The following is a 27711-nucleotide window of genomic DNA, read 5'->3' on the forward strand; positions in this document are numbered from 1 at the left end:
TCCTGTACTGATCTGTGATAAATGTAATTTTAGCCCCGAATTGGTCAACTTAGACTGGATAGGTAAAGCTGTTAAACACTTAACAGAAAACAAAAGGTTAAAAGTTATTTAAAAAGCTGTTTTGTTTTTTTTAAAAGTCATTTAAGAAAAGAACAGAGTCCACTGCTGATGGCTTGCGGACAGTCCTCCACTGGCCGCTGGTCCTTCCAGACACATTGAAGATCCTCTTGCTGTTGCTGGCTGGAATACCTAGCACACTTCTCGCTCCCATGGCCAATCTGGGGTACACAGCACTCTGTTTTCCCACCAGCTCAACACATACCATTCATTTTCCATTATGGTCATCTGTGCTGTGTACGGCCGCACTTCACCCTCCCGTAGTCCTTCATTGTCGCGTAGATTCCCCCCGGCATCAAAATCAGCCCGTGCTTTTTTGGGGGCAGCTCTTGGTGGATCGTCAATAATGTTGCTTTGCTTCACAGGATCCGCTCCACCTGCTTTAACCTGCTCACTTGGGAGCAAACTTCACCATGTTTGTGGTTGGACAGCACTCGGAGCGGATTCCATTTAGGCCAGAGAAACAGTGCACAGCAGGGTACGCAGACAGATCGCAGCAAGCAACTGCAGCAGGGTACAGTCCCCAGTTTGCCCCGGACTGAACGTTCCCGTTTGCAGACAAGTCCTGAGCGATGCCCGATCCGAGCCTGAAGCCTGGTCTTGTCCAGTTGCAGGGCTCCACCTTCAGAAGCACAGCGCCCCCTAACCTGCTGGCTCAGTACTGACAGAGAAGGAAGAGCTCCCCCTACTGATCACCTCTCCACAGCTAGTACAGCATTTGTGTAGCTAGTTGCACAGTTCGGGGTGTGTCCACACAGCAGCTGTCCTATCACCATGAGCAGGTTTTTACCCCACACCTAGCTCCCTGCCTGTGTTTTCAGCAGTATATTCTGGGAAGCTATCCCACAATCCCTCAGAGCAGCATGGGTACTGTTTAAAAGCTTCCCTGCCCTTCCCATGCAGGAGTAGGGGGTTTCTTATTCAATAACCATCATCCCCTGCTTCTGGAGTCACATGGCCGACCTTCCTGGCCCTGCAGGTTGCTGCATCCTCCGGTGTCTGGTTGCTGCTGCTGGATAGCCAGGTCGCAGAGCGGGACAGACAGAGCACTGGGAAGCAGAAGCAAGTGCAGAATTGTGTGTCCCTTGGAAGTGCCAGAGTGAGCTGTGAGGAGGGCAGACGCTGGACCAGGCCAAGTGCCCCTCACCCGTGGGACGGTGACGGGTTGAGAGGTGCTGTGGATGTTCCAGGCTGCTTTTCTCCACGTGTGTGTGGAGCCAGCCGCTGTCTTACAAGGGGAAGCCACCCATGAGAGCTGTTGTCCTCGAGGACTAGGGTGTTTCCTGCCCACATGCATCTGCTACTGCTCCCCAGCAGAGCTCGCTGGCTCGGGGAAGCACGCAGCAAGGGGCATGACACGGGAGCGGGCAGTGCAGTAAAGCAAGTGCGACCCATCTCAGTGTGTCAATATCCTCGAAATACTGGAGGGCACTGTCCGAGGATCAGGCTTCCCAAGCTGTGCTGGGGCTAGCAATGGGACTCCCTGCCCAGCTCTTTCCTCCTCTCCTGGGGCCACCCAACTCCACGGCTGTGAGTCCTGCTGCTCGGTGGGCATGCAGGCAATGGTGGGTCACAGAGGGTGCTTGCTGGCTGTAAACGTGGCTAGCCTGGCAAAGGCCAGAGCAGTGAGGAACCCCAGCTTGTATGATATTAACCGTGGCCACAGAGTCCCTGCAGCTCCCTACCTCACCCACCTCCTGAGTCCTCCCGTGGAAGAGTCGCACGCTCCATTTGTTCACAGCTTCCCAACGAGAGCAAGTAGAAAACGCAGAGTTGGCAACACCAGACCCAGGAAGCACGCGGGGACGTGCTGTCCCCAGTCACAGGAGAGCGCTCTCGCCTGGCCAGATTGGTTTATTTGAAGCATGAAGTGCTGCGTGAGTCCCTCGCCCGCTGCATTATGCCACAGGCTTGGTCGCAGACCCAGAGGCAGTGCAACCCTCCTCTCCCTCCAACGCCCGTTATACTGCGGCATCATGGTCACGGGCTCCGGCGCATTACAGATCCCCTCCACAGACCCAAACGTATCAGGAATCTCCGCCTTCTGTAGCAACTCTGGGGCAGAGAGCCACAATCAGTCGTCCGAAAACCATTATCCTTTAATTCCCCCTTAACGCTGCTGCTGCCGTAAGGCATCAGCGAGGACTCTCACGGAGACCCTCTGTCAGCCAGAGACCTACATCATCTCAAAACCCTTCTCTGTATGCTGGGTTAACATGTTGTACTGGAGAAGCCATTGCTACAAAGCTGGTCTCTAATGCAGCCCTCCCATTATTATCTGTCTTACAGTAACAGCGATCAGGCCTCCAGTGTGCTAGGCGCTGTACATATACATAGTGAAAGAGACCGCTTCTGCCCCAAGGAGCTTACAAACTCAATAGTCAGGAAGAAGGGTGGGAGAAAAGGATTATCATGATCCCCATTTTACAGATAGGGAAGTGAGTGGATTAAGTGACTTTCCCCAGCTCACACAGAGACTCGATGGTGAGGCCCAGACTTGAACCCAGATTTTTAACTGCTCATCCAGTGCTCTACCCAGACACACCCCTCCCTTCACGTGGCACTTGACACGCGGCACATGGAGCCGCTTGCAGCTGCGGGGACGAAGCAGAAGGGGGTTCGTTCAGAGGGAGACCTCTGAAGGCGATTGCGTGTCTCACTCCGGCAGGGAAGGAATCCGCAGTGAGTTTCGAGGAGGCTTTTAAAAGATCACTCGAAAAACAAAAATCATCAAGGCTCTCACAGCTTGGCAGCCCTCCTCCGCTTGTTGGACATTTAATTGGACAAGACTCTCCATCGGCCAGAGGCCTCCCCAAGACGTGTTTGCGCCGTGAATCCAGTGTTGATGTTACTTCTATTACAGTGGCACGTAGGAACCCAGCCACAGCTCCGGGCTGTTAGGCATTGTACAGACAACTCACAACAAAGCCGATGGCCCCTGCCCCAGACAACTGACAATGTCGGTGTCAGACAGAGGGACAGAACAGATTAAACGGTAACGCGACTCCCTCTTTGGCAAATCACTGGCTGATTGTAACATCTTCAGGGCAAGGACTGTCTTTGTTCTATGACTGCCCAGCACCTAGCGCAACGGGGCCCAGATCCACCCACTCCCCTAATACAAACAGACTGAAAGTTCTCTGGGGCAGGGGCTGACTGTCTGTACAGCGCCTAGCGCAATGGGGTCCTGGCTCAAATAAGGATGTTATTGCAGAACAACCCTCTAGCCTACTTAGGATTTGGAGGCCTCATGTCAAAAGGCACCAGGGGAGGTGCAAGACCACCCAAGAAATGGATTGGTTGCCCCCCACCTAGGCTGTGCCCATTCTCTTTGGGTCCTATGAAATGTTGGGGGGCAGACGGGTTGGCAGAAAAGGGATTCGATTGTGAGCTGTGCTCATCACACACACACAAATTAGGACTTTGCTCAGGACAGATTTGTCAATCTCTCTTGTTTTCACAGGCAAATATTTGTACTGGGAACATGAGGGACCCTCTCCCAACCGTGTCAACACCCCCCAGCCACAGCCCTGTGTGCAGCAGAAATGCCACAGCAGCCCCATGTGAGGCTGGGACAGCTCCAGAGGGCAGACCTAGGGGCCAGCTGCCTGCAGCTGAAAAAGGCCCTTGGTAGGGGGAGACTGATTAGCCAAGAGAGGAGCCTGCGTTATTGTGGGCGTAGAGAGGGAAGCCAGGAAGATAAGGGGGAAAAAGCCACAGTGGGGGGACAAAGGGGTGCCATAAGGCACAAGGGAGTGACATTTCTCCCCCTAAAGAGAAGCTTTTCAATTAAACCAAGACTGGGGGCTGTCTGAGGGGCCCTCTGGGGAGTTTTAGAGGATTTTTTCCACTCCCTTCTAGGGAGCGGCTCTAAAGGGATTGGGCATTTATACGGAGATCAAGACTCTCCAGAGTTAACTGATATAAATGGGATACTTTATGCTTCAGGGCTTAGCCAATCTCTGTTAGAGACCAGGATGAGAGCTAGGTAGGGGGCAGGCACATCTCCCCACTTGCACCTTCCCCTGAAGCATCTGGTGCTGGCCACTGTCAGAGACAGGGTGCTGGGCTAGATGGTGGGTCTGATCCAGTCCAGCAATGTCAATGCTCCTGAAATGTAACAACTGTGCACCCCGACTGCTAGGCAGATATGTGGCTGGGTGGGTAGGGTGAAGGGGTTGAGGGGACAGAAAAACCGCCTGTTTAGTGGGAGACTTCTCCCTGTCACACGCTGGCAGCTATCCGGCCTTCCAGTGCTGCGCTGCTGTTTCTAGGCAGTGCAGGAAATTGGGTATGTTTCACTCTTACTGTCTGTTTATCACACTTCCTCATTTTGGACCCAAATTATCTCTGGCTCGACACAGGAATCTTATGTCCCCATTTTTACATTTCCTAAGAATTCGTTGCTCTGCAATAAAAACCACATTCTCCAAGCAGGCACCCATCATGAGTCAGGCCCCCAAAATCACAAGGTGGGCTTTAAAAACAATGAGACAAACAGTCATAATTTGGGGGGTCTTTTCATGCCTCTTCCGGGATTTCAGCCTTGAGGATTCCCATTTTCAATCTTTTCTTTGCCACTACGAGGGCTAGAAACCTGCTTCTTTTGAAATAAAAGCTGAGATTCTCCCATAAGTCACCTGACCTCAGCAGCTGAGGCTTTAAGAAAATCGCCAACTAACACAAGCCTCATAAATAATAAAATCACAAGAGTTGGCAACAGTGCAGTAGCGAAGGGTCTTGCTGATGTCGAGATGACGGTGATTCGTCATTTTTTAAGGCACCAGACAGAATTTTACACCTACTTAGTGGTGTAGATCAATGTGTTAGGGGACCTGTTTTCCCCTCAGCCTACGCAAACAGAAGGAGAGCACAACGGAACGAAGATACAGAACCTGCTGCTCAGAAGGGAAGGATGGTGCCGTCTCCAGCAGCGACCTGCGCCGCCTGCTACTCAGGAAGGCACAAGTGGCCACGGTGCCCCTAGTCAATTGCACAGTGCTGCCCCAAGTGGGGGAAGGGAATTTCCTTCCTGACCCCTACACTGAACTCTTTGGGCCTGATCCAAAGCCACTAGTGTCTTTCCATAGGTTTCCGTACACTTGGGCTCCAACTCTTTATGCTGAAAAACCCTGGCTCAGCAGCGCACTCGAGCATGTACTTAAATCCCATTGCACAATGGGAGCTAATCACACGCTTTAAAGTTAAACCACATACTTAAGTGCTTTGTTGAATCGGGGCCTAAATCACAAGGCTCGGCAATGCAGAGCCAAGAGACAGATGTCACAGAGAGCCGAAGAGCATGTCTACGCTTCGAGCTAGGGGGACGATTCCCAGTTCACAGAGACTCACCTGCTCTAGCTTGACCCGAGCTAGGGTGCTAACAGTAAAGCGTAGCTGCAGCGGTGGGAGGTTACTTCTCAGCACGGCTCTAGGTGCCACTAGAAAAGATCGCTTATTATAAGGATTTATTAAGCTCTGGAATAGGTTTCTGAGAGAGGTTGTGGAATCCCCTTCACGGGAGGTCTTTAAGAACAGGTTGGCAAACACCTGTCAGGGATGGTCTAGGTTTCCTTGGTCCTGCTTCAGAACAGGGACTAGATGACTTCTCGAGGTCCTTTGCAGCCCTACATTTCTATGACAACGTGTAAAATAATATCAGGCTTCACAGTAAACAGAATATAATTTTTCTTGCCCTTTCTGTTCTCGGCAAGTTAGTTAAATTTACACGGTAAATATTTATGTCAGCAAATATTTTTAACGCAGCCTCCAGCTGACTTTTTCAAAGCAGATGTCTCTTTCAAGTCACATCAAAGCAATCGCAAGTATGTTGCGGCTGTCTCTTGTCACTTAAAGGGATAGGCACTACTTTTCTTTTTTATTATTTGAGTAAAGAAGTTTTAAAAAGCTTCTCCATTCCCCAAAAGTTCAACATCAGGGCATGCAAGAAATGAGCAAACTTCAAACTGGAAGCAAGAGGTATATTTTTGAGGATATTTTAGCATTGGAACAGATTACCAAGGGATGCAGTCAATTCCTCCATCCTTTGGAGTCTTTAAATCCAGACTGGAGAGAGTCTCTAGCGCAATCACAAAGTGTTGGGCTTGGGTGAAATCTATGGCCTGTGTTATGCAGGAGGTCAGGCTAGATGATCAGAAGCGTCCCTTTAGATCTGAAAGAGTCCGTTTACAAACGGATGGCCCGCAAACTGGGCACACACCAGCTTGTTTAGTTTAACTAAGGATCAGCGCCAACATCCCAGCACTGAGATATGTTTATAGTGAGTACAATCAAGTTTATTATCAAAGGTCAAGATTTAAGAGGTGGTGAATAAGGATAATAATGGACATAGAAATTGTTACATATAAAACAAAAGGTATAATGTGGTTCCTAGAGTCTAAATTTAACTTTAACAGGCTAAAACCCTTGTCTAAAGTAGTTTTGCCTCACCTAAAGCAACTTCCCAGCATCTCCAATCAACGTGACTGGGATCCCCATTTCATGAATGCAAAACGTGCTGTCCTTTTACCTTCCTCTTATATCCTCAAAGTCCATTGTTTTGTCCCCAGTGTCAGGATGACCTCCATGGTTTATTCCCTGGTGGGCTTGCTCCATGTTGCCTTCACATCCTCATACTGATGTTCTATGCAAATAGGCTTATATTTGGTGGGCTTACAATGCTTATTTTGCATGGGATCCAAGACCGACAGGTGAATATAATACATCCTTTGTCTGGTCAAAACCTGCTTGTCAATCCTATTTTGATTCAGACTTCAAAATTTATTTTCCAATATCTGTAAGCAACTCCTTAAAGAACATCTGTACATACATCGCACAGTGATTATGAAGGTCAGTATGACAATAGCTTTTATCAGATACCTCACTTGACCCTAGTTGGATAAATACCATGGAAGCAGTGCATTGGGTGTAGTAAGTTTGCTGGGCCTGTCAGGAATTGTTGTTACAGAGCAATGAACACTTTGCTAGTTGGCACTGAGGGGTTATTAGGGTCACAGCTGCATCACACTGGATCCTGCCATAGTACACCAGCCGTTCCCAGTGAACGCTGGGAGACTGTGAATGGTTATCTCGGTGGTCACGATCCTGCAATATTTTATCAGCGCCAAAAAATTTAAACAAGGATATGAAATCCTCATCCTGTGAGGTACTGAGCATCCCCTAGAAGGTGCTGGGAGTCCTCAGCTCCCGCTGACGTTGATGGGAGTAGCTCAGCACCACACTAGTCAAGACTAGGCCCCATTAAAAAATCCACTGTCATATTGCTCTTCCTTCCTTCAGGACCTGCCCACTTTGGGGACCTGATGGTTCAGGAGACTAGGAAGCATCTAGCCTGATCACTGAACAGAGTCAAGGTTAGGTGGGCAATGCCCCAAAGCCACCACATTGCTGATGGCTATTGGGGGACCTGTGTGAAATGAGTGGTTGGTCTAGTGAACAAATACACACCACTAGCACTTCCCAGCGGGGCGGGGTGGGGAGACAGAATAATGAGTATAAGATAAGTACACTGTAGACTATAAATAAGATGCACATTTTTAACACGGAGGGTCATTAATCATTGGCACAAGCTACCGGGGGACGCTGTGGATTCTCTATCACTTGAAGTCTTTAAATCAAGACTGGCTGTCTACCCTAGCTCAACCACAAGACATGGGCTATGGAAGGAATCAGTGGGTGAATTCTCTGGCCTGGCCTATGCATAATTAATAATTATGCATAAAATTCTGGGGGCTTTTCATCCTCAGAACACTACAAGCCACACCTGGAAGTCACTTCACCCAGCAATGGGCTATTTCCCAGGCATCCTGATATCATGGCGACGGGCACAAGCGAAAGAACCTCGACGGAAAAGATTTGTACAGTGGGGGAGGGGGGGAAACAGAGACAGATAAACGTCACAATGCTGCTGCCATTGAAATCAACAACAAAGCTCCCATTTGGACTAGGCCCCAGATAACGGAAAGGAGGTGGTGTCAGGCATAGGATTAGCAGTTGGAATTCTCGGGTCCCAGACCTGTAATCCGACTGCTAGATAAATGAATGGAAACTAAATTTCCTGCTCAGTCCTAGAAATGGTCCCTCCAGAATGGAGCGGAGCCATCTTGGTACAGCGACATGGGAATCGTGTTCATTTTGACACGACAGCCTTTTTAAATACACCAACAGATCAGGATTTAAAAAAAAAGAGATGGCATCATTTTATTGATTAAAAAACAAACAAACAAAATAAAAGACACCCTGTGGGCAAGAAACAGAACCTCCCCCCTGCACAATCCACAGCTTCTTGCTCATATTCAGGTAAAGCCCCACTCCATCAGTGCATTGGCAAGTCTGATCCAGAGACTGGCGTGGTATCATACCAAGCATCTGCCTTCCCCTGGCACAAGACACTGAGCCTGGGTATTTATCACATCTTGCAAGAGTGCCTACGAGCATATGGCCCTGTGTGCTACCATTACTCATTTGTTACCTACCATAGATAAGCTGCTTTTAGGGCTGATGATGGCAAACGAGGAATGGAAAAAGGCTTGAAGGATTCATATCAAAATGCTTGCAAACGTACTCATCGTAGCTGACGCAGCACACAGACTCCTAAGCCTTTTGAGCCATGCAAACCTCAGACCTGGGGCCCAATTCTAGCCTCCGATGCAGTCCCTTAGCTGCTTAACCACCTCCTGGGGAATACCTCTGATCCTGGACAGTCCCTTTGGGAAGCATGGGGCCAGCGTAATGCCCTTGGCTGATCCCATGCACAGCCCCTGGCACAGGGTCATGCTGGGGGAGTGGCGAGGTCATAAGAACATAAGAGCAGCCATACTGGGTCAGACCAAAGTGCATCTAGCCCAGTACCCTGTCTTCCAACAGTGGCCAATGCCAGGTGCTTCAGAGGGAATGAACAGAACAGGTGATCATCAAGTGATCCATTCCCTGTCACCCATTCCCAGCTTCTGGCAAACTGAGGCTAGGGCCACCATCCCTGCCCATCCTGGCTCATAGCCATTGATGGACCTATTCTCCATGAACTTATCTAGTTCTTTTTTGAACCCTGTTATAGTCTTGGCCTTCACAACATCCTCTAGCAAAGAGAACCACAGACTGACTGTGGGTTGTATGAAAAAAATACTTCCTTTTGTTTGTTTTAAACCTGCCACCTATTAATTTCATTTGGTGACCTCTACTTCTTCTGTTAGGAGAAGGAGTAAATAACACTTCCTTATTTACTTTCTCCACACCAGTCATGATTTTATAGATCTCTATCATATCCCCCCTTAGTCTTCTCTTTTCCAAGTTGAAAAGTCCCAGTCTTATTAATCTCTCCTCATACAGAAGCTGTTCCATCTCCCTAATAATTTTTATTGCCCTTTTCTGAACCTTTGCCAATTCCAATATATCTTTTTTGAGATGGGGCGACCACATCTGCACGCAGTATTCAAGATGTGAGCATACCAGGGATTTATATAGAGGCGATATGATATTTTCTGTCTTCTTATCTATCCCTTAATGATTCCCAACATTCTGTTTGCGTTTTTTGACGGCCTCTGCACATTGAGTGGATGTTTTCAGAGAACTCTCCACAATGACTCCAAGATCTCTTTCTTGACTGGTAGCAGCTAATTTAGACCCCATCATTTTATATGTATAGTTGGAATTATGTTTTCCAATGTGCATTACTCTGCATTTATCAACATTGAGTTACATCTGCCATTTTGTTGCCCAGTCACCCAGTTTTGACAGATCCTTTTGTAGCTCTTCGCAGTCTGCCTGGGACTTACCTCTCTTGAGTAGGTCGAGAGTGGATTTGGCTCTGCCTATTCAGAGCTGATGGAGTAGCCCAGGCATGTTGCTCACAGCAGCCCCTGGTGGGGGCCACAATTTGAGAGGCCATCTTTGGCCCACCCCAACCCCTTGGGCTGAGCTCCCGAGAGAGTTCAGGCCGAGGATTCCAGAGCCAGCCAAGAGCAGAGAAATCAAAAATAAACATTGCAATCAGACTAATTCTTAAAAAAAAATGTTAAGGCTAGGAAAAAAGAAAAGCGTCCTACATTTTATAATGGCCTTTTAGCAGAACGACCAATCGGCCAGCTCAGGAAGGGGAACATTATCGTTTTGGGGTGAGAGTCTACAGTTTGCGTGCACACACCATAATGAGCCACCAGAACACAGCCAAGGCCAGGCACGTGGGACGCCCGCCATGTTGGCTGACACGCCTGGGACCTCCAGAGCTAAAAGCACTGGCTCCAGCTGTAGCAGATTGAGCTAAAGACTCGGGCTCCTCAGCTGAGGCTGTACCAGCCTCACATCCTTGGTGGACTGGGCACAGAGAAGTCCCTGTAACACACAGCAGTGGGTCACACCTATGCTATGGTTGAGAGCTTCAAAGCTGTCAAAGGGATATGGATGCCTAATTCTCATTATGATTAATGGCCTTGGGGCAGCTGAGTCCACTAGGCAGCTTTGAAAATCTCAGCTTTGAAGTACAGTTTGTGACACTTGCCTGACTTGGTCTTTTTGTTCTGTGTCTGTGCAGCGCCTAGCACGATGGGGTCCTGACCCAAGACTGGGGCTTATAGGCACTTCCACAATACACATAATAAATAATAATAATAATAAGTTCTGTTCACACACCTGTTTTTCCCTTCCCCATGACACAGCCATAGGTCAGCCATGTTTGTATGTCCACACCTACCACACTGCCTGACTGCTTTTGTATGCGTGCATTCTGGGAAAATCTGGCAGCTATCCCATGGTTCTGTGGTTAAGGCAACCCCTAAGATTGCTGTGATGGGTTTCCAACCATTGCAAGAGAGTGCAATTAATTCTTCTTTTAAAACAAAACAAAAACACCCCCCCCAAACTTTCCCAGTGGCAGATAACTCCCCCCACCCCCACTCATTTCTATTAATATTAGGTTTTGTAGCCATCCCCTACACACATACCCCATGTACTTTTGAACCTAATTTGGTCAATTGATAGTGTGCCTTTTAGTGAGACAAATTTACAAATAATGAGGTAAGAGCCCAATACTGCAACGTGCTAAGCTCCCTTATCTGCCTGCGATGTCAGCGCGAGTTTAGGGCAGTCCGGGATCAGTGTCCTGACTGCACTGAAAAATTAATGAAATTACACCATCTAGGCTGGAAAGGAAGCCAAGGTACTGTATGTCTGATCACCGAGCTCTGGCACAGTCCATTAAATACAGCCCTGCTTTCCTCTCAAAGCAGCTCCTAAAATAAACAAACATCCCCAGCTGTAAGATTGCATTCAGGGGATCTGGAGATCTAACTACAGGGCCACACGAATAAGGAGAATAACTGGTCCTTAGAGAAGGAATTCATTTAATCTGGGGTTCTCAAACTGGGGGTCGGGACCCCTCAGGGGGTAACGAGGTTATTATGTGGGGGGTCGTGAGCTCTCAGCCTCCATCCCAAACCCCGTTTTGCCTCCAGCGTTTATAATGGTGTTAAATATATTTTAAAAAGTGTTTTTATTTTATATGGGGGATGCACTCAGAGGCTTGCTATGTGAAAGGGGTCACCATAGAATATCAGGGTTGGAAGGGACCTGAGAAGGTCATCTAGTGCAACCCCCTGCTCAAAGCAGGACCAAACCCCAATTTTTGCCCCAGATCCCTAAATGGCCCACCTCAAGGATTGAACTCACAACCCTGGGTTTAGCAGACCAATGCTCAAACCATTGAGCTATCCCTCCCCTAAAAACCAAGACAAAAGTTGGAGAACCACTGATTTAATACATGCCTCAGAGTCCACAGAACATCCTCGCAGCCACAAGAAACGGAAAACAAATGGCTCGGGTTTACTCATCTGCCTCCACATTCAAAAGTCCGTCAGGCTGAAAGACACGACAGGGTCTATCGTCCTGAACTAAGTCCAGTTCAATATTCAATTTCATGAGGCAGAGAGAAGCCCAGGGATTTGTCCCTTAATACATTCTTCTCGTACTGCTGTTTATTTTCATTCCGCTACCTGAAATCCCTCTGCAGTTTCAGCTGAATGTGGTTATTCTTTACTTCCTGTTCTAAACTCTTGTGTAACGTTGCTGCCATTGGAACAGGTGCTGTGCTGCTCCCCAGAGGTAGCTGCACACTGGGGGCGAGTAAGAGGATTCCTGTGTCCATACTAAGTACACTGGGATCCTTCTGAGTGAATAAGCTCTTCTTATGCAGGTGCACGTCATGCCTCCAGAGATGAAGCTGAGTTCCATTCGGCACTAAAAGCAGGGATTCAATCTCTTCGTTACGTATGAAAAATGCACCGTATCCTCCCCCGACTCGCAGCACTCACTCTTTGCATACAGAAGGAGTTTTCAGAGCGTTTACAAGTAAATCTGTACCTAGTGCAGGTTGACGTCGCCCTGTTTGAAACGGGACTGCACCAAAGTGAACTAGGTACCTTTCAGTTCGTGCCAGCAGCGTCTACACGGGGCAGTTACAGCGCTCTACAGTTCACACCCCCGTAATCCGTGTGGACAAGCCGTAAGAGAGAGTCTAGCGCTCGGAATGCAGTCTGCTTCATGGCATGAAAGGGAAACCCCAGCACAGAGCATTGGCCACCAGGTCTCTAAGAATTCCCTCCCTCCAACAGGTTACGCTACTCGCTGTGAACTAGAGGGGCACAGCACGTCGTCTGCTACTGCCCTGCCAAAAGTAACCAGAGAACTGACCAGCAAAATAAAACCTCCTGAGCAAGGGCAGGATAGCAGAGGCGAATGCCAGCTGCAGGGACGATTCTGCTGGTACTGAACCTGACAGCCGGACTACGGGCCCAATACCCTGCTGGCTCCATGCACGAAACTTCGCTGGGAGCTGCACCCTTGCAAGCAAGGGTAATGTCAGCCATACGCCACAGGCCTCTGCTGAGCCCTCAATTATCCACCAGCAGTAGGGGCCGCCAGATGCCTGGTTTTCGACTGGAAAGTCCGGTTGAAAAGGGGACCTGACAGTGTCTAGTCAGATCTACTGATTGGACACCCAAAGTCCGATTGCTGTGAGCAGGAGAGTCGGGGAGGCGCCGGGCCATCATCTGCTCCAGCCCCTACTCAGCCGGGGCTGCCTCCTACCTTCCTCAGGCGGCTGCAGCTCCCCGCCCCGGCTCTGCGGGCAAGTCTCTCCAGCTCAAATTCCTGCCTAGGCAATGAAATACTCCAGGTGGGTCATCAGCACCGGGGACCGAACCTGGGACGTCTGGATCTAAAAGCAAGCGCTACCACGGGCGCTAAGAGAGCCAGCTCTGCTGTAGCCACTTCATCAACGGCTACATATGGCCCCCACTGCTCGAGGGGGCCAGCATGTCACCCTGAGTCGGGGGTGGGTCATACTCGCACCCTGTGTTGTCATTTACACCTGTGCCCAGACGCGGGCTGGAGTTAAAATCCTGGACTGCAGGCGCCCTAAGCATCCAGCCCACCTTGCTGCTGAGCGACATGCCCAGTAACCCGAGGGGAACACGGGACCAGACGCGATGATGGCCAAGGAAGGATCTTGGAGTTAGCCATTCAAACAAAGGCAATCTCAAACGGCCCTGGGACTATGCTCCAAACTTCAGAGGGACATGACAGCATAAAGGATGGATGCCTGGCCAAGGTGGGACTGAGAAAGAGAGCCAGGGTCCCTGCCCAAAAGGGCTTGCACAACCCAAGCAAATAACAGACCAGACCGACAAAGGAGGTTGTGAAGGGCGAGTATTTAACCCTTGATTATTCCACCCCCTTTCCAGTTTGAGAGACCCCCACCACCACCTTCCTCCCTCCCTCATTTTCACCCAATGTAACGACGTCTCAGGCTTCCTACCTGCTCGCCCCTTTCCTTTAACTGCCTGTAGCCGTCATCAACTCCCTTCCCACCCCACCTCCAAATCCCCACATTCCTCTAAAGTTTACTGCAAAGCCAGACATGAACCTGATTAGACACATCAACAGGATGCTGGTGGGCCGGCGGGGAGGGACTCTTCCCCTGCCTGGAAGGTTAGAGGATGGGGAAGGAAATTCTCTGCTACCGAGCAAAGGCAGACTGGGAAACAACCTCTTCTCTGCCTGGAAGTGTCTGCTCATGGCCAGTCCGCAGGTGGTGGGGGCTCCTACTAGACAGCAGGGACTGGGGAAATGGCCCCTCCTTGCCCTGTGCATAATTTCCTGACAGGCTGAGTTAGCAAGTCAGGAGTACACGGGTCTGTTTAGATTGGGAGAGAGAAATGAGCACAGCAGGAAGACCAAAAAAAAAAAACTGCACACAATGGGCCTGACCCTCCTTTCGCTCACGGCGCTGTAAGCCAGGAGCCACTGCACTCAAGTCAGTGATAACGATGGAGAGCCCGGGGGTGGGGGAAGAGGGAGATCAGGCCCTATACATACCTCCCTGCCCACATCCCTTGCATGCTCCCAAGTGACGGCTGAGATTCTGCAGAAGAGCAAAAATGGCAGAGATTTACAATTGCAGAACCTGTGGTTTTCTTCAGCTGGAGATTTCCACGTGCCAGTCACGAGCGGAATGAGACAGTGGCTTTGAGCTGGGCCCATGGACCCTTAACTTCCCTCAATGATTGTTATCGGACTAGTAACAGCCGTCGGACAATGAGCGTTTGCTGCAATGGCACCTGTGTTATTGTTAATTGTTTGTGTTGCAACAGCATCTAGCAGTCCCACGTATGGATCAGGGTCTCGCTGAACTAGGCGCTGTACAAACATTGAACAAAAACCACAGTCCCTGACCCAAAGACCTTACAAGGCACAGAATTCTGAGTCATTTAGCTGAGCACCGGTTTCACTCCCCCCGCTTCCCAGGGACGGATAAAAGCTTTGTGGCTGCTCCATTGAATTCTCAATGAAAACAGAAAATACCACTTGTGTTTTCTTACTAAATTGAGTGGAAACAAACCTCTCTTCCTGAGTGGCTTCTAATTCTCCAACCTCCTGGGACTATTATTTAGAAACGCAGTAATCACTGTTAACACGTAATAATAATAAACACTTCGCTCTCAGCTTGGGATCCCAAAGAGCTCTGCAAATAGCCATTAGGTGCAGCAAACCTCACTGTATGGCAGCTAAGCGTCACCATCTCCCCTTTGAAAATGGAGGCACACAGACGAGGCTTGCCTGAGACCACACAGCAAGTCAGTATCATAGCCAGGAAGAGAACCCAAGGCTCCTAGTCCCAGATCCGTTGCTGTAAACGCTGATTTCTGTGGCTGTCTCAGTTAAGCCTTTCCCAAACCCTTCAAAAGCCAGATCCTCTGCTGATCTAAATCAAAGTCGTTTCATTCACTTCACTGGAGTGACACTGATTTACACCACGGAGGATGTGGCCCTGTGTATTTAAATGAAGAAACAAAACATGGTCTCAACCCTACAAGTCCCTGACATGCAGAACTTCCACTGACTTCGGCAGGAGTCCCTACTGCAGAGGGCTTTGCAAGCTATTAGTGGGTTAAGAGCTGCTCTTTTGCAGTAAAAAAGTGCTTAACTTTTAACTGGATTAAGCTGCTTAACACTGTCTGCTACGTGCCCTCGCTGGCACCATCCCACCATGGGGCCATAGCAGTGCCAGTTATTGACCTAGTTATGCAGCCCTGTAAAAATGCCGCCCTCTTTCACTCCTCTTGGCATCCCACCCCTCCCACTCGCTACTGGAATAGCGCACGGACACCTTGCTGCTGTTTACGGCTAGACGCTGCCCAGAGCAGTTCACACAGCAGACGCCCACTGTAATTTTGCCCAGCGACATTGTTCTTTCTTTCCAGTCTGAATAGCTCAGTGTGAGAAGCTGAGTGGAATCACTGTGCCCAGCAAACAGGAGCTAAAATTTCATTGTGTTTGGGATCAGCATCGGACACAATTTATGGCCAGACCTGGATCCCCAGCGCTGTCTCCGTTCTCATCCCCGCCTCCTCTGATCCACCCCCAATGTCCCCTATTTCTCCTGCCTCAGTGGGTGTGATTTTCAGAGGGGCTATACACCCGCAGCTCCCACTGACTTGAGCAGGAATTCTCCTGAGTACTCAATAGGTCTGAAAATCAGGCCTAGTTCTTGTTCCCACAGTGACCCCGTCCCTGAAACGCCCTGCTCCAAAGCTCTTGTAAACTGAAATCCCTCCAAAACATTCAATAGGGACATGTCGCCCACCAGAAGTTAATAATAATTCTAACTTATCTGAACCACCACATGGCCCAGTCTTCCGAGGAAACCATGCAGGCCTGATCATTGTAACCCTTGTCCCATCCTGTGTTTCTTAATGACCCTCACTTGTGTCCAAACCGAGGCTGCAAGATCGCCAGGACGCAGACCGTGTCCTTCTTGGTTTCCATTGAGATGCCTGCTGCACTTTTGGAAAGCCAGAAATAATCAGTCCTGTAAATCATCTACATAGAACCTCGATATTCAGGCCTAGCATCACAGTGTCCAGATTCTACATCTGAATAACACTGAGAGGTTTTGGCTCAGGCCTCAAATCCCAACACACCTCAGATCTTGGCTGTAGCATAGGTGCACCCTAGTAGACATTATACACAGTGATACTGTCATACAAAGAGTATCCCCTCTTTAGAGGCCACTGAAAAGTAGAGAATTCTGTTCCTGGCTCTGCCACAGGCTCCTGTCGGACTTTGGGCAAGTCACTTCATCTCTCTGGGCCAAAGTGCTCCATCTATAAAGCGGGCCTCATTGATGTGTGTATTAAGGTAGTGCCCAGAGGCCACACTCAGGGATCTGGGCCCTATTGTTGCTCTCCTCTGGACTCTCAAAAGACGGACCCTACCCCAAAGAGTTTACAATCTAAGTATAATAAGATGAGACAACCAGTGGATACAGACAGGTGGGGTGAGACCTAGGTAACAGCACGATGATTATGATACATTTGTACCACGCTCATCGTATCATTTCAATATTTCTTCAATGACTCGGATAATGGAATGGAGAATATGCTTATGAAATTTGCGACACACGCAGAGAGAGGGGCTGCAAGCACTCAGGAGGACAGGATTAGAACTCAAAATGACTTTGACAAATTGAAGAATTCGCCTGAAATCAACAAGATGAAATTCAATAAAGATAAATGCAAAGCACAGCTGGGGGTTACAGTGGATCACAAATTGAATATGAGACAATGTGATGCAGTTGTGAATATGGCTAATATCATTTTCGGGCATATTAACAGGAATGTCATATGTAAGACGTGGAAGGTAATTGTTCCGTTCTACTCGGCACTGGTGAGGACTGGGCTGAAGTAATGTGTCCAGCTCTGGGTGCCCTACTTTAGGAAAGATGTGGGTAAACTGGAGAAAGTCTAGAGAAAAGCAACAAAAATGATAAAAGGTTTAGAAAACCTGACCTATGAAGATAGGTTAAAAAAAAAAAAACTTGGCATGTTTAGCCTTGAGAAAGTAGGCTGAGGCAAACAGTCCTCAAATCTGTTAAGGGCTGTTATAAAGAGGTTGGTGATCAATTGTTCTCCATGTTCACCGAAGTTAGGACAAGAAGTAAATGTCTTCATCTGTAGCAAGGGTGATTTAGGTTGGATATTAGGAAAAACTTTCTAACTAAAAGGGTGATTTTAAGTTCTGCAATAGGCTTCCAAGGGAGGCTGTCAGATCCCCATCACTGGAGGTTTTTAAGAGCAGGTTAGACAAACACCTGTCTGGGGTGGTCTATTTGTCCTGGCTCAGCACAGGGAGCTGGACTTGGTGACCTCTCGAGGTCCCTTCCAGCCCTAGGAGTCTATGATCAGCATGATAAGCAGCAGTCACACCATGCCAGCTCTGCAATCAGTTTGGAGTGGTCTGCAAGCATCACAGCACAGGCGAGTTTGGGGGACAGATTTCGCTTTCCCAAGAGCTCCTCTTTGGTCACCCTTCCTGTTTTCTTTTCCCTTTGTCCCTATTTCCTTTACTGTTCACGGCTTGGTAGTTCAAGTAGAAATGGAATAACCACAAAAGATCGACTTTTCAACACCCAAAGGGGAATGTTTATTTTATGTGGGGACCAATTGCTCCTTTATGGCCATTAAGAAGCCCCTTTAATCTCAAAAGATCTTTACAAACATCAGCCGAGTAATCCAGCTTCACAACACCACATCTCAGGGAGGAGAGCATCACTGTGTCTGTTTGACACATGGTGGAATGGACTCTGGAAATCAATGAAGTTCCCAAAGGTTCTGATTCTCCACATCTCCCATTAGCTTCGGTGGGAGCTGGGAGCAATCAGCACCTCTGGAAAACCAGGCGACAGGTGAGTTGCTCCAAGCAACACATTTCAAAAAGGGTTCAGAGACCAATTGTGATGGGGTGGGGGTGGGTGGGAAACCACATTTTCATCAACATTTTTCAAGGGGGCAAACCCAGGATTTCCCAACCAGCTCTACCCATTGGCCAAACTCCCCCACAGGTAGCAGCTAGCTAAGGTACTTACAGGGTCTCCATTATCATAGCATCTGAGCTCCTCACACTTGTCAGTGTATTTATTCTCACAACACCCCTGTGAGGTAGGGCAGCGCTATTGTCCCCAGAGTACAGATGGGGAACTGAGGCACAGAGAGACCGAGAGTAGGTCTATGCTGCAGTCACACACCCATGGGTGGCCCATGCCAGCTGACTCGAGCTAAGGAGCTGTTGAACTGTGGTGTAGATGTTCGGGCTCAGAGAGACCCTCCCACCTTGCAAGGTCCTAGAGCCCAGGCTCCAGCCCGAGTCCTATGCTGCAATTAAAGAGCCCCTTAGCTCATGCTGCATGAGCCTGAGTCAGCTGGCTCAGGCCAGCCGTGGATGTCTAACTGCAGAGTAGACATACTGTAAGTGACTTGCCCAACGTCACATAAGAAGTCTGCGGCAGAGTAGGGGACTCAACTAATTTCTCCCCAATCCTAGGCTAGCACCTCAGCCGCTGGACCGGCCTTCCTTTCTAGGGCCTACTGAGCCTGGAAGGGAGGCTTGTGTTTCTCCCAACCCCGCTTTGCTCCAGCCCGTTTGCACGGGCTGTGTGCCGGGGCTGAGATTCGGCTGTATATGCGGAAGCTATGATGGCAAATAGTTCCAGGCCCCCAGACTGGGGTTGGATTGTGGCAGAATCAGGAAACTGACGCGGACAGAAACCAGAGGAAGTCTCCTTTGTTTATCTTTTCTAGCTGTGCAGAAATTGCTCCTCAAACGTTACTGAGCAACTCTTCCCAGCAACACGTTGCCTTGTGCTCGCCACGACCATCGCTTTACCACCAGGTACTGAACAGTCAGACCCTGGAGAGACAACGAGGGGGAGGGAATATCTTTGATGGGACCAACTTCTGTGGGTGAAAGAGACCAGCTTTCACACGGCCTCGACCCACAGAAATTGGCCCCACGAAAGATATTATCTCAGCCACCTTGTCTCACTCAGAACACAGCTACGACAACACTGTCAGACCCTGGGCAGCCCGTCTCCCTTTGCTGACAGAGGGATGCATGAAGAGGGAATGCAGGTTCTCTCATTGCAGTGGCTGCCTTCTTTGTGCATCTGACAGCACTTAAGTCCGTGGTAAGCAAACCCTTTAATACAGATGCATCCAATTCCCTTTCCCAGAAGCTCCCACCAGGTACTCGGGGGAAGGGGTGTGATTTCTGTGTTGTGTGGACACTTGTCCAACAGGAACTGTTCCAAGATCTGCCTATTCAGCTCACATAGGACACAGAACAGCTGTCAGATGGTAACTTCTTGCAGTCACTATCTTCCTGATCCTGCAGAAGCATCTGCAAGCATGGACCCTCACTGCCAAGAACAGTCCCATTGGCTCTGCAAAACTGAGAGCTTGGCCTGGACTGAAACTGTTGATTTAAATGGGGAGGAGATTCCTAACCTGTTGCCATTCCCCAGAGCAATCCCGTCCCGCAGCTTCTGCTGTCTTGATTACATGGGGACTGTGCCATTAAACCAGTCAAACCAGTTGAATGTCTATGATACAGGAGATGCAGAAAAACAACCCAGAGAGAGAGAGAGACACACACGCACAAAGTATTGGAAATTCCCCATCCATTCTGAGAAGTGAGCTCAGGTTGGTTCTCAAAAAGTGGTTTCAATTTTACAATTCTACAGAGCACACCCTTCACTTACACTGACGGCAGCAGAATCCCACCAAGGGTGCAAGTTTAGCTGGGCAAGTAGGTGACCTGCAAACGGGGATATGGTTCTTTGGAGTTTGTGGCCATTTTTTTGCTGCATAAAGATCGTCCGTAGAGTAGAGCTGTCTCCCCTCCCCTCAAAAAAAAAAATCTGTTTGTTTTTTGTTTTGTTTTTAAATATTAGAACTTCAGGTCTTGCCTTCCCTGGTTTTTTTCCTGGATACCTCTATGGATGACTAGAGAACTAGGAGGTTTATAACAAGTACTAAGGAAGTGAAAACCGAGCAACTGAGAAGGGAAGGGATACTTTAGTGAGCCTGTTTAAATGCCTTTGTTACTTTGCTTAACCTCCATTTCTACTCCAACGCTTGGCCCCATAAGGAGAGCATGTCTCTGTTAAAAATACAGCTAAGGCCTCAGAAAGGTCCCCATACAGTTCTCCACGCTCCCATGGAGACCTCCAGTGGATACGGGGAAGACAAAACTCAATATTCCTGATATTTATAAGGAAAAGAAAATGATATAAAAAAGCCAAGCAGAAAAGGAAGGATGGTCCAGTGGGGAGGGTACTGGGCTAGGACTGCAAGACCTCGGTTCAATTCCCTGCTCTATCCCTGACGTCCTAAGTGACTCAGGCAAGTCACAATCTCTCTGGGCCTCAGGTCCCCATCTGGATATGGAGATCACAGCACTTTTGTCTCTCATAGGGGTGTTGCCAGGATAAACACATTAAAAGATTGTGAGGTGCTCCAACACTACAGTAACGGGGGGCCACTCAAGTACCTTAGACAGAAAAATAAGCTTCTTCTATTAATAAAGTCAAGACTTCCTTGTATAATCAAAAGAAGCAGAAAAGGAGAATCCAACTTTATTTTCCTTTCCTGGTCACCTTTAAATAAAGGTTGACAAAACCCTACAACACTCAGGTTAGTTGAAATTGCCAACAAACTGCATCTAACTGTATTTGGATGGCATTGTAATGCAGGTGTTCAGGTCATACCCACTGGAGTGAACTACACACACAGCCTTGCACATTACTATTTTCTAGAATTCATCCACCCCCTTAGACTTGGTATTAGATTACAAAAATTAAGAATTATACTTCCCTCCCTCAGCCTCCACCCTCAACCCAGCTGTACAAATCGGATTTTACTGGAGAACAGATTCTGATGCACCTAAATTTGGCATTTCCAGTAAAATACAGCCTCTAAAAAGTTTGTATTGTTCTTCGAATGTGGGAGAACATACATTTCCTTGCTGGTTTAGTTGACAATAGCCAGCCACTATTTATAAAACTCCTCTAGCACTAAGGGCGCCTAAATCCAGTTTAGTTTCTTTGTTTAGACTGTACTGGATGAATAATTGCATCGAGAGACAGTATTCCTGAGTGGACAGAGCACTCAACCGTCACTCAGGAGGCCTGGGTTCTATTCCTGACGCTGCTGCTGACCTGCTGGGTGAGCTTGGTTAAATCGCTTGCCGTAGCTCCTTCACGGCAGGTTTTCAAAAGGAGGCTGGATAGCTGCTTGTCTTGCATGGTTTAGACACAACAAATCCTGCATCTTCGCAGGGGGTTAGACTAGATGAAAACCTTCTAATCCTATGGTTCTATGCGCCTATCGCTCTGTGCCTCACTTTCCCCATTGCTAAAATGATAGTGACCTTCTTTTTAAAGAGCTTTGAGAGCTACCGATGCATCATGCTATGTAAGAGCTAGATATTGTTATTAGATAACCCTGGACTTGGACAATAGGAAGTTAATAAGAGGATCCCCCTTTCCCTTTTGTATTCTCCCTGTAGTCATTAAGTATCCATCCTTTGTTGTCTGTGGCTCAAGCCATCCCATCTCCTCCCCTCCCCAGTAAGTAATTCCAGGAAATAATGCATGTAAATTTGCAGTGAGTTCCTGGGAGGATAGAGGTCAAGGGCTCAACCAATGAAGTGGATACTCTGCGGTCAGAATGCATCTCTGGACATCTGTGAGTCGTCAAGCTGCCGGGAGTGGCTCACACTCAGTCTGCACTGATGCTGGTGCTCCTGTTAAGAAGCAGGGCACAGACCTCAAACTGGTTGTGAATTCAAAACTTAGATTTCACCAACCAAGTATCAAGCGTGAACTCCTCAAGGACTACAACAGCCTGAACATGGAGTCACAGACAGTCCTCTTGGGTACTCCAGTACATCTTGTCACCCAGGTAAGCTTGCCTTTGTGATAGATGGTCCCTTACACCACAAATCACAATAATATTCAGGTTACTTCCAGTCACTTACCCCTGGTCACTTACACCTTAGATCCTACACCAAAGACAAGGCTGGTAGCCAATCCAATTATAAACTAACTGAAGATTAACTAAAAACTAGAAATGAGTGGTTTACAAGGTTAAAGCAGGTAAACAGACACACGCAAAAGAGTTCAGTATTAAGTTCCAAAAGGTAGCTATATGTCCCCTAGGGCTAACCCGGGCTAAGCAGCTGGGGATCCCTTCCTTATGCTTAGAAATCTTGCCCTCTCAAAGTCCAAGCAGCATAGAGATAGTTTCTTCTTGTCAGGGATCTTTATTCCTTTCCCCCAGAGATCAAGCTGATGGGACGAGTCCTCGTGCACATCTCCTCTTCATGGGGAGAGCAATTAACAAAATCTTTTGTTCTTTGTTTCACCACAGCTCGTTGGGTTTCAATGGGCCTTCTTGGTGGGCAAGACCTAACACCTTCTGTAGCAAGCCAGCATTTTACATTCATTAATGCTTCTTTCCTGTTTGATGAATTACACAGTTACAGAGGTTTACAATACAAACACTCAATGTAACCTTACAATACTGGATACGGATGTTATGAAATTAATACATGGAGCAACTTACAAGCATTTCATAAAGTCTAAACACTAGACACATTCTCATAAACTTAACGTCTGTTTTAACAACACTAACAGAAGGTCTGATGCAGAGAGACCATCTCCCAGCTTGGCCCCCACCACTCCCTACAGGCCCCATTCAGCAGGGCAGTTCTCCAAAACACTGGGGACTGATGGAGAATGGCGCGGTTTGTACGGGGTGAGGGGAGTTGAAGAAGAGAAGGCCTGTCACCCCCCACCCTCCCTGGCACAAAGAAACAAGGAGGGAAATGACAGGACTCTATGACTTTACTTGGCTTGTGCATTCACTTGTCTAGGTATCTCAGGGCTTGATCCTGCAAGATGCTGTGCAGCGACAACACTTGTTAACTTTCAGGCCCAATCCTGAGCTCACAGAAGCCAATGGCAAACACCCATTGACTTCAGTAGTGCAGGACCAGCCACTTTAGAGGGAGCTGAAGGCACTTTGCACCAGAAAGTGCTCTGGACTTTGCGGGACTAGGCCCTAAACTACTGTCTAGCTGCAGGATTGCTAGATTTTTAAAGTCAATAGACAGTGTAAAAGCTTGTGCACCCACAATCACTGATCAGGTTGGGTTTCGCACGTGTGTATCACTGGAGCACCCACGGACCCATCGTCAACCAGGTCAGGGGCTAATCGTGCTCAGTGCTGTACAAACTTTACCTTAAAGGGAGCAGGACTCAAGTCATCCCGGTGAAGCAGCCCCACTGCCCTGCATCCACTGAACAGGAAAGACCCAAGACAAGTTCACTAGAGCCTGCAAGCTCCTGTGCATGGCAGACTCTTGCACTTGCACAGAGCCACTGACTTCAGTGAGCTTGCAGGACCAGGGCCTCGGTTTGGTTTTCAAGTTGATCTACCCCTTGGCATTCCACCATGCCAGGTCCTGGAAAACCAGCCATGTTCATTTCGAAACAGGACCTTCCCACTAGCCAGAAGCACTGACCAGATTCCATTCATATGCCACCTAGCAGACAGGGCTCCGGACTGGAACAAAAGAGCCCTAGGTTCTATTCCTGCCTCTGCCACTAGCCTGCGGGCTGACCTAGGACAAGTCATTTCATCTTCCTGTGCCTCAGTTTCTCCATTTGTATAATGGGGATAATGATACTGAGCTCCTTTGTGAAGTGCCATATAGGAACTAGGTATTATTACATTAATATTTCCAAGTATGGGTCTAAACAGCAGAACAAATTTATACAATTGACAGTCACCCTCTGGATCTTACTGACTTCTATGAATACCACTGTTGTCTAGCTTGCAGAGTCACCCTAGGTGGCTAACATCTGCAGCATCTAATTCTTTCCATACATCTCTACATAATTATAGCTGGTTTCTTACAATATCGGCACCCAGTTCTGCACTTCCTGCTTAGACAAAACTCAAAGCTTCTGCTTGTCTGAGGAGCACAGGATCAGGCCCTTAGCTTCCCTCTGCCTTTACCGATTAACAAGAAACAACAGTTGGCCAGTGCACTGCGTTTTATCATTCAATTCCTAACTGTAAAGATAGCTAAGCAATGGAACAAATTATCTAGGGAGGTTGTGGAATCTCTGTCATGGGAGATTTTTAAGAGAGGTTAGACAAACGCCTGTCAGGGATGGTCTAGATAATACTTAGTCCCGCCACAGGAGGGGACTGGACTAGATGACCTATTTTTGTGATGCAGTCCCTGGGAAATGCAGTCACTTGAAGTATGATCCCTTCATTCTGACAGGTTTCAGAGTAGCAGCCGTAATTGGTTAGTCTCTAAGATCTCTTCATTGTTTATACTCAGAGGAGCAAATATTGGTCCCCACCCCAGCAGATACTGTGGCCATGGAGCGCCCTGACCCAGTGTGCTCCTGAAGAGCATGCGCGTAGTCGTCTTCTACACACGTTGCCCTCCTCCCCGGCACCCCCTCAGCCAAGGTGCAGCCAAGGTGCCTGTGGGGTACGGAGTGGGCTTCCTTCCCCTCCCCCCGCCATGCCAACAGAGGTCCCAATGCACAGCCCAGTTCCTCAGTCTGAGCTCTGCACAGAGCCCTGCGCGGATTTGCAGGGCTCTTAGCTCTGCAGCTAGAACTGCGACCATTATATTTAAGCCCCATTTGCAATAATTAAATTAATGGCAATAACTTCATGTTTTCCAGCATGTTTTACAAGACACTGACAAGTTCCTCTAAGGACACAGATGCTTGTCAAGCCAACTTAACTTCTCTGGACAAGTCCCCAGCAGTGAATTGCCTCTAGCAGAGAAGACTCCATCCTGATAGCAATGCAATACTGATCCAAACAACTTGAGTGCCTGCCAAAATCTGACCAGGCCATCACACACACAAAGGGTGTCAACAAATTCACTATCGGTTTGCGAAAGCGAGAGAGAGTTAAATCACGGAAAGAGCCAGTCAGTAAAATCCATTTCAAAGAGACTGTCAGGAAAGATATTCTGATAGGAAAATGCTTCCAACTTACTAGACGGATTCCGGCAACATCTTAAGTGCAGATATTGAAAATTAACAGACTATTAATTAATATTTGAAAAGCACTTTGAAAAGCGCTAGGTAAGAGGCAAGCATTATTAACAAACACTCATATAAGCGATCTTACTGCACGAAACTGATCAGGATCCTGAAGACAGCTAGATTCTTGTAAATATTTGTTCCCATTCATGGAATGGGTCAATCAGGGGCATAAAACACCAGGGGGGGAAGAGAGCTACTTTAGCTAAAGGAATGTGTTGGCACAAGAAAAAATGGGTATGAACCTGGCCATGAATAAATTTAGAGGAGAAATTGGAAGATGAGATGAGAAATTCTAACCATCCGAGGAATGAGTCCCTGCAACAGGTGCCCACTAGGAGCAGTGGGGGCAAACAACCCAACTGATTTTAAAATGGAACTTGATCATTTATGAGCGAGATTACATGACGGAGTTGCCTGCGATGGCCAACACTGGACTCGTGACCCAGGAGGTCACTTCCAGCCCTACGCTCTTGCAAACAGCAACACTAAACATCTACCCTCAGAAAAACTCCCCCATCGGATGGGCAAAGAGGAAAGCAAACCCGGCCAACTACATCAGAGAAAAAGTGGGGAAAACTAATAACATACTAAAAAGAAAAGGAGGACTTGTGGCACCTTAGAGACTAACCAATTTATTTGAGTATGAGCTTTCACGAAAGCTCATACTCAAATAAATTGGTTAGTCTCTAAGGTGCCACAAGTCCTTCTTTTCTTTTTGCGAATACAGACTAACACGGCTGTTACTCTGAAACCTAATAACATACTGATGCACATGAACCACAAATGAAGGTTAGCTGAATAAAACGTGACTTAGAAATTGTTCGTTTTCCTTATCGCTGATATTGTTTGAATGTGAGTAACACAAACCAACACAAAACACTCTTACCTCCACCAACCCCTTCAAGCTCAGGACAGAGGCAAATTGTATTACCAGTAGCCCTGATCCCGCAAAAGCTTACGTGGTTATCATTGTGTATTATTTGTATGACCACAATACCTAGGGCAGGTTTCCACCAGGACCCCTCTGAGCTAGGTGCTGTCTTCTAAGCATATGCAACTGTGCAAAGCCAGGACACAGGGACAGTTGCCCATGCGATAACTTTAAGCATGCGAGTGGCACCACTCAGCTGCTGAAAGCGAAGCCCGTGTCTCGAGCTTTGCAGGATGTGAGGCTGGTGCTTTAACGCTGCGATCTGCCCCGGCTGGTTGCGGGAAGGCGGCGTGCAGACTTTGGCCATGTCAGCCCCGCTCAGACCGCCTGGAGCGGCCCCGGGGAGCCCGCCCACCCCAGCAAGCCCCCCGGAAAGAGCAGCTCCCCGGGGAGAGGCGGAGAGGGGGGCTGGGTCACTCACCGGCTGCTCCGTCCTCTGGCTCGGGGGGCCCCGCCTGCGGAGGGGCAGCCTGGGCCGGCGCTGGGGCGAGGGGCTGGGAAGGGCCGGGGACCCCGCGCTGGGGCGCGGATCGCTCTGCCCGGCCGCTCCGCGCGGCGCCCGCCCCGCTCTCAGCGCCAGCCGCCGCCTCCGCTCGCCTGCCCCGGCCCCGCGGCCCCGACCCCACCCCCTTGGGGCGCTGCCAGGCGGCTCCTTCCCCCGCACACCCGCGCCCACCTGAGCGCGGAGCGGCGCCAGCCCGCGGCGGGTCCCTGCCGGGCGGGGTCCCGCTGGGAGGGGAGCCGCAAAGGAGGAGAGGAAGTGGCAATGCACCTGCAAGGCAGCTGGGGCTTGGGGGGGGCAGGGGGTAAGTCTGGCAATGCACCTGCAACGCAGCTGGGGCTTGGGGGGGGCAGGGGGTAAGTCTGGCAATGCACCTGCAACGCAGCTGGGGCTTGGGGGGGCAGGGGGTAAGTCTGGCAATGCACCTGCAACGCAGCTGGGGCTTGGGGGGGCAGGGGGTAAGTCTGGCAATGCACCTGCAACGCAGCTGGGGCTGGGGGGGGGCAGGGGGTAGGTCTGGCAATGCACCTGCAACGCAGCTGGGGCTTGGGGGGGGGCAGGGGGTAAGTCTGGCAATGCACCTGCAACGCAGCTGGGGTTTGGGGGGGCAGGGGGTAAGTCTGGCAATGCACCTGCAACGCAGCTGGGGTTTGGGGGGGGCAGGGGGTA

The 27711-nt window shown here is 48.9% G+C and overlaps 1 protein-coding gene across 1 annotated transcript in view; it reads right to left on the reverse strand.

Annotated features, from left to right (window-relative positions):
- Positions 1–27112, reverse strand: part of P2RY6 (pyrimidinergic receptor P2Y6) — a 91395-nt gene extending 64283 nt beyond the window's left edge. The window contains exon 1 of the mRNA XM_043527595.1: positions 26962–27112. The gene's annotated coding sequence lies outside the window, so the exon portion shown is untranslated. The remainder of the gene's footprint in view (positions 1–26961) is intronic.
- Positions 27113–27711: the final 599 nt, after the last annotated feature.

The sequence above is a fragment of the Chelonia mydas genome, chromosome 1, assembly GCF_015237465.2.
Source record: "Chelonia mydas isolate rCheMyd1 chromosome 1, rCheMyd1.pri.v2, whole genome shotgun sequence".
In the NCBI taxonomy this organism is placed as follows: Eukaryota; Metazoa; Chordata; order Testudines; family Cheloniidae; genus Chelonia; species Chelonia mydas.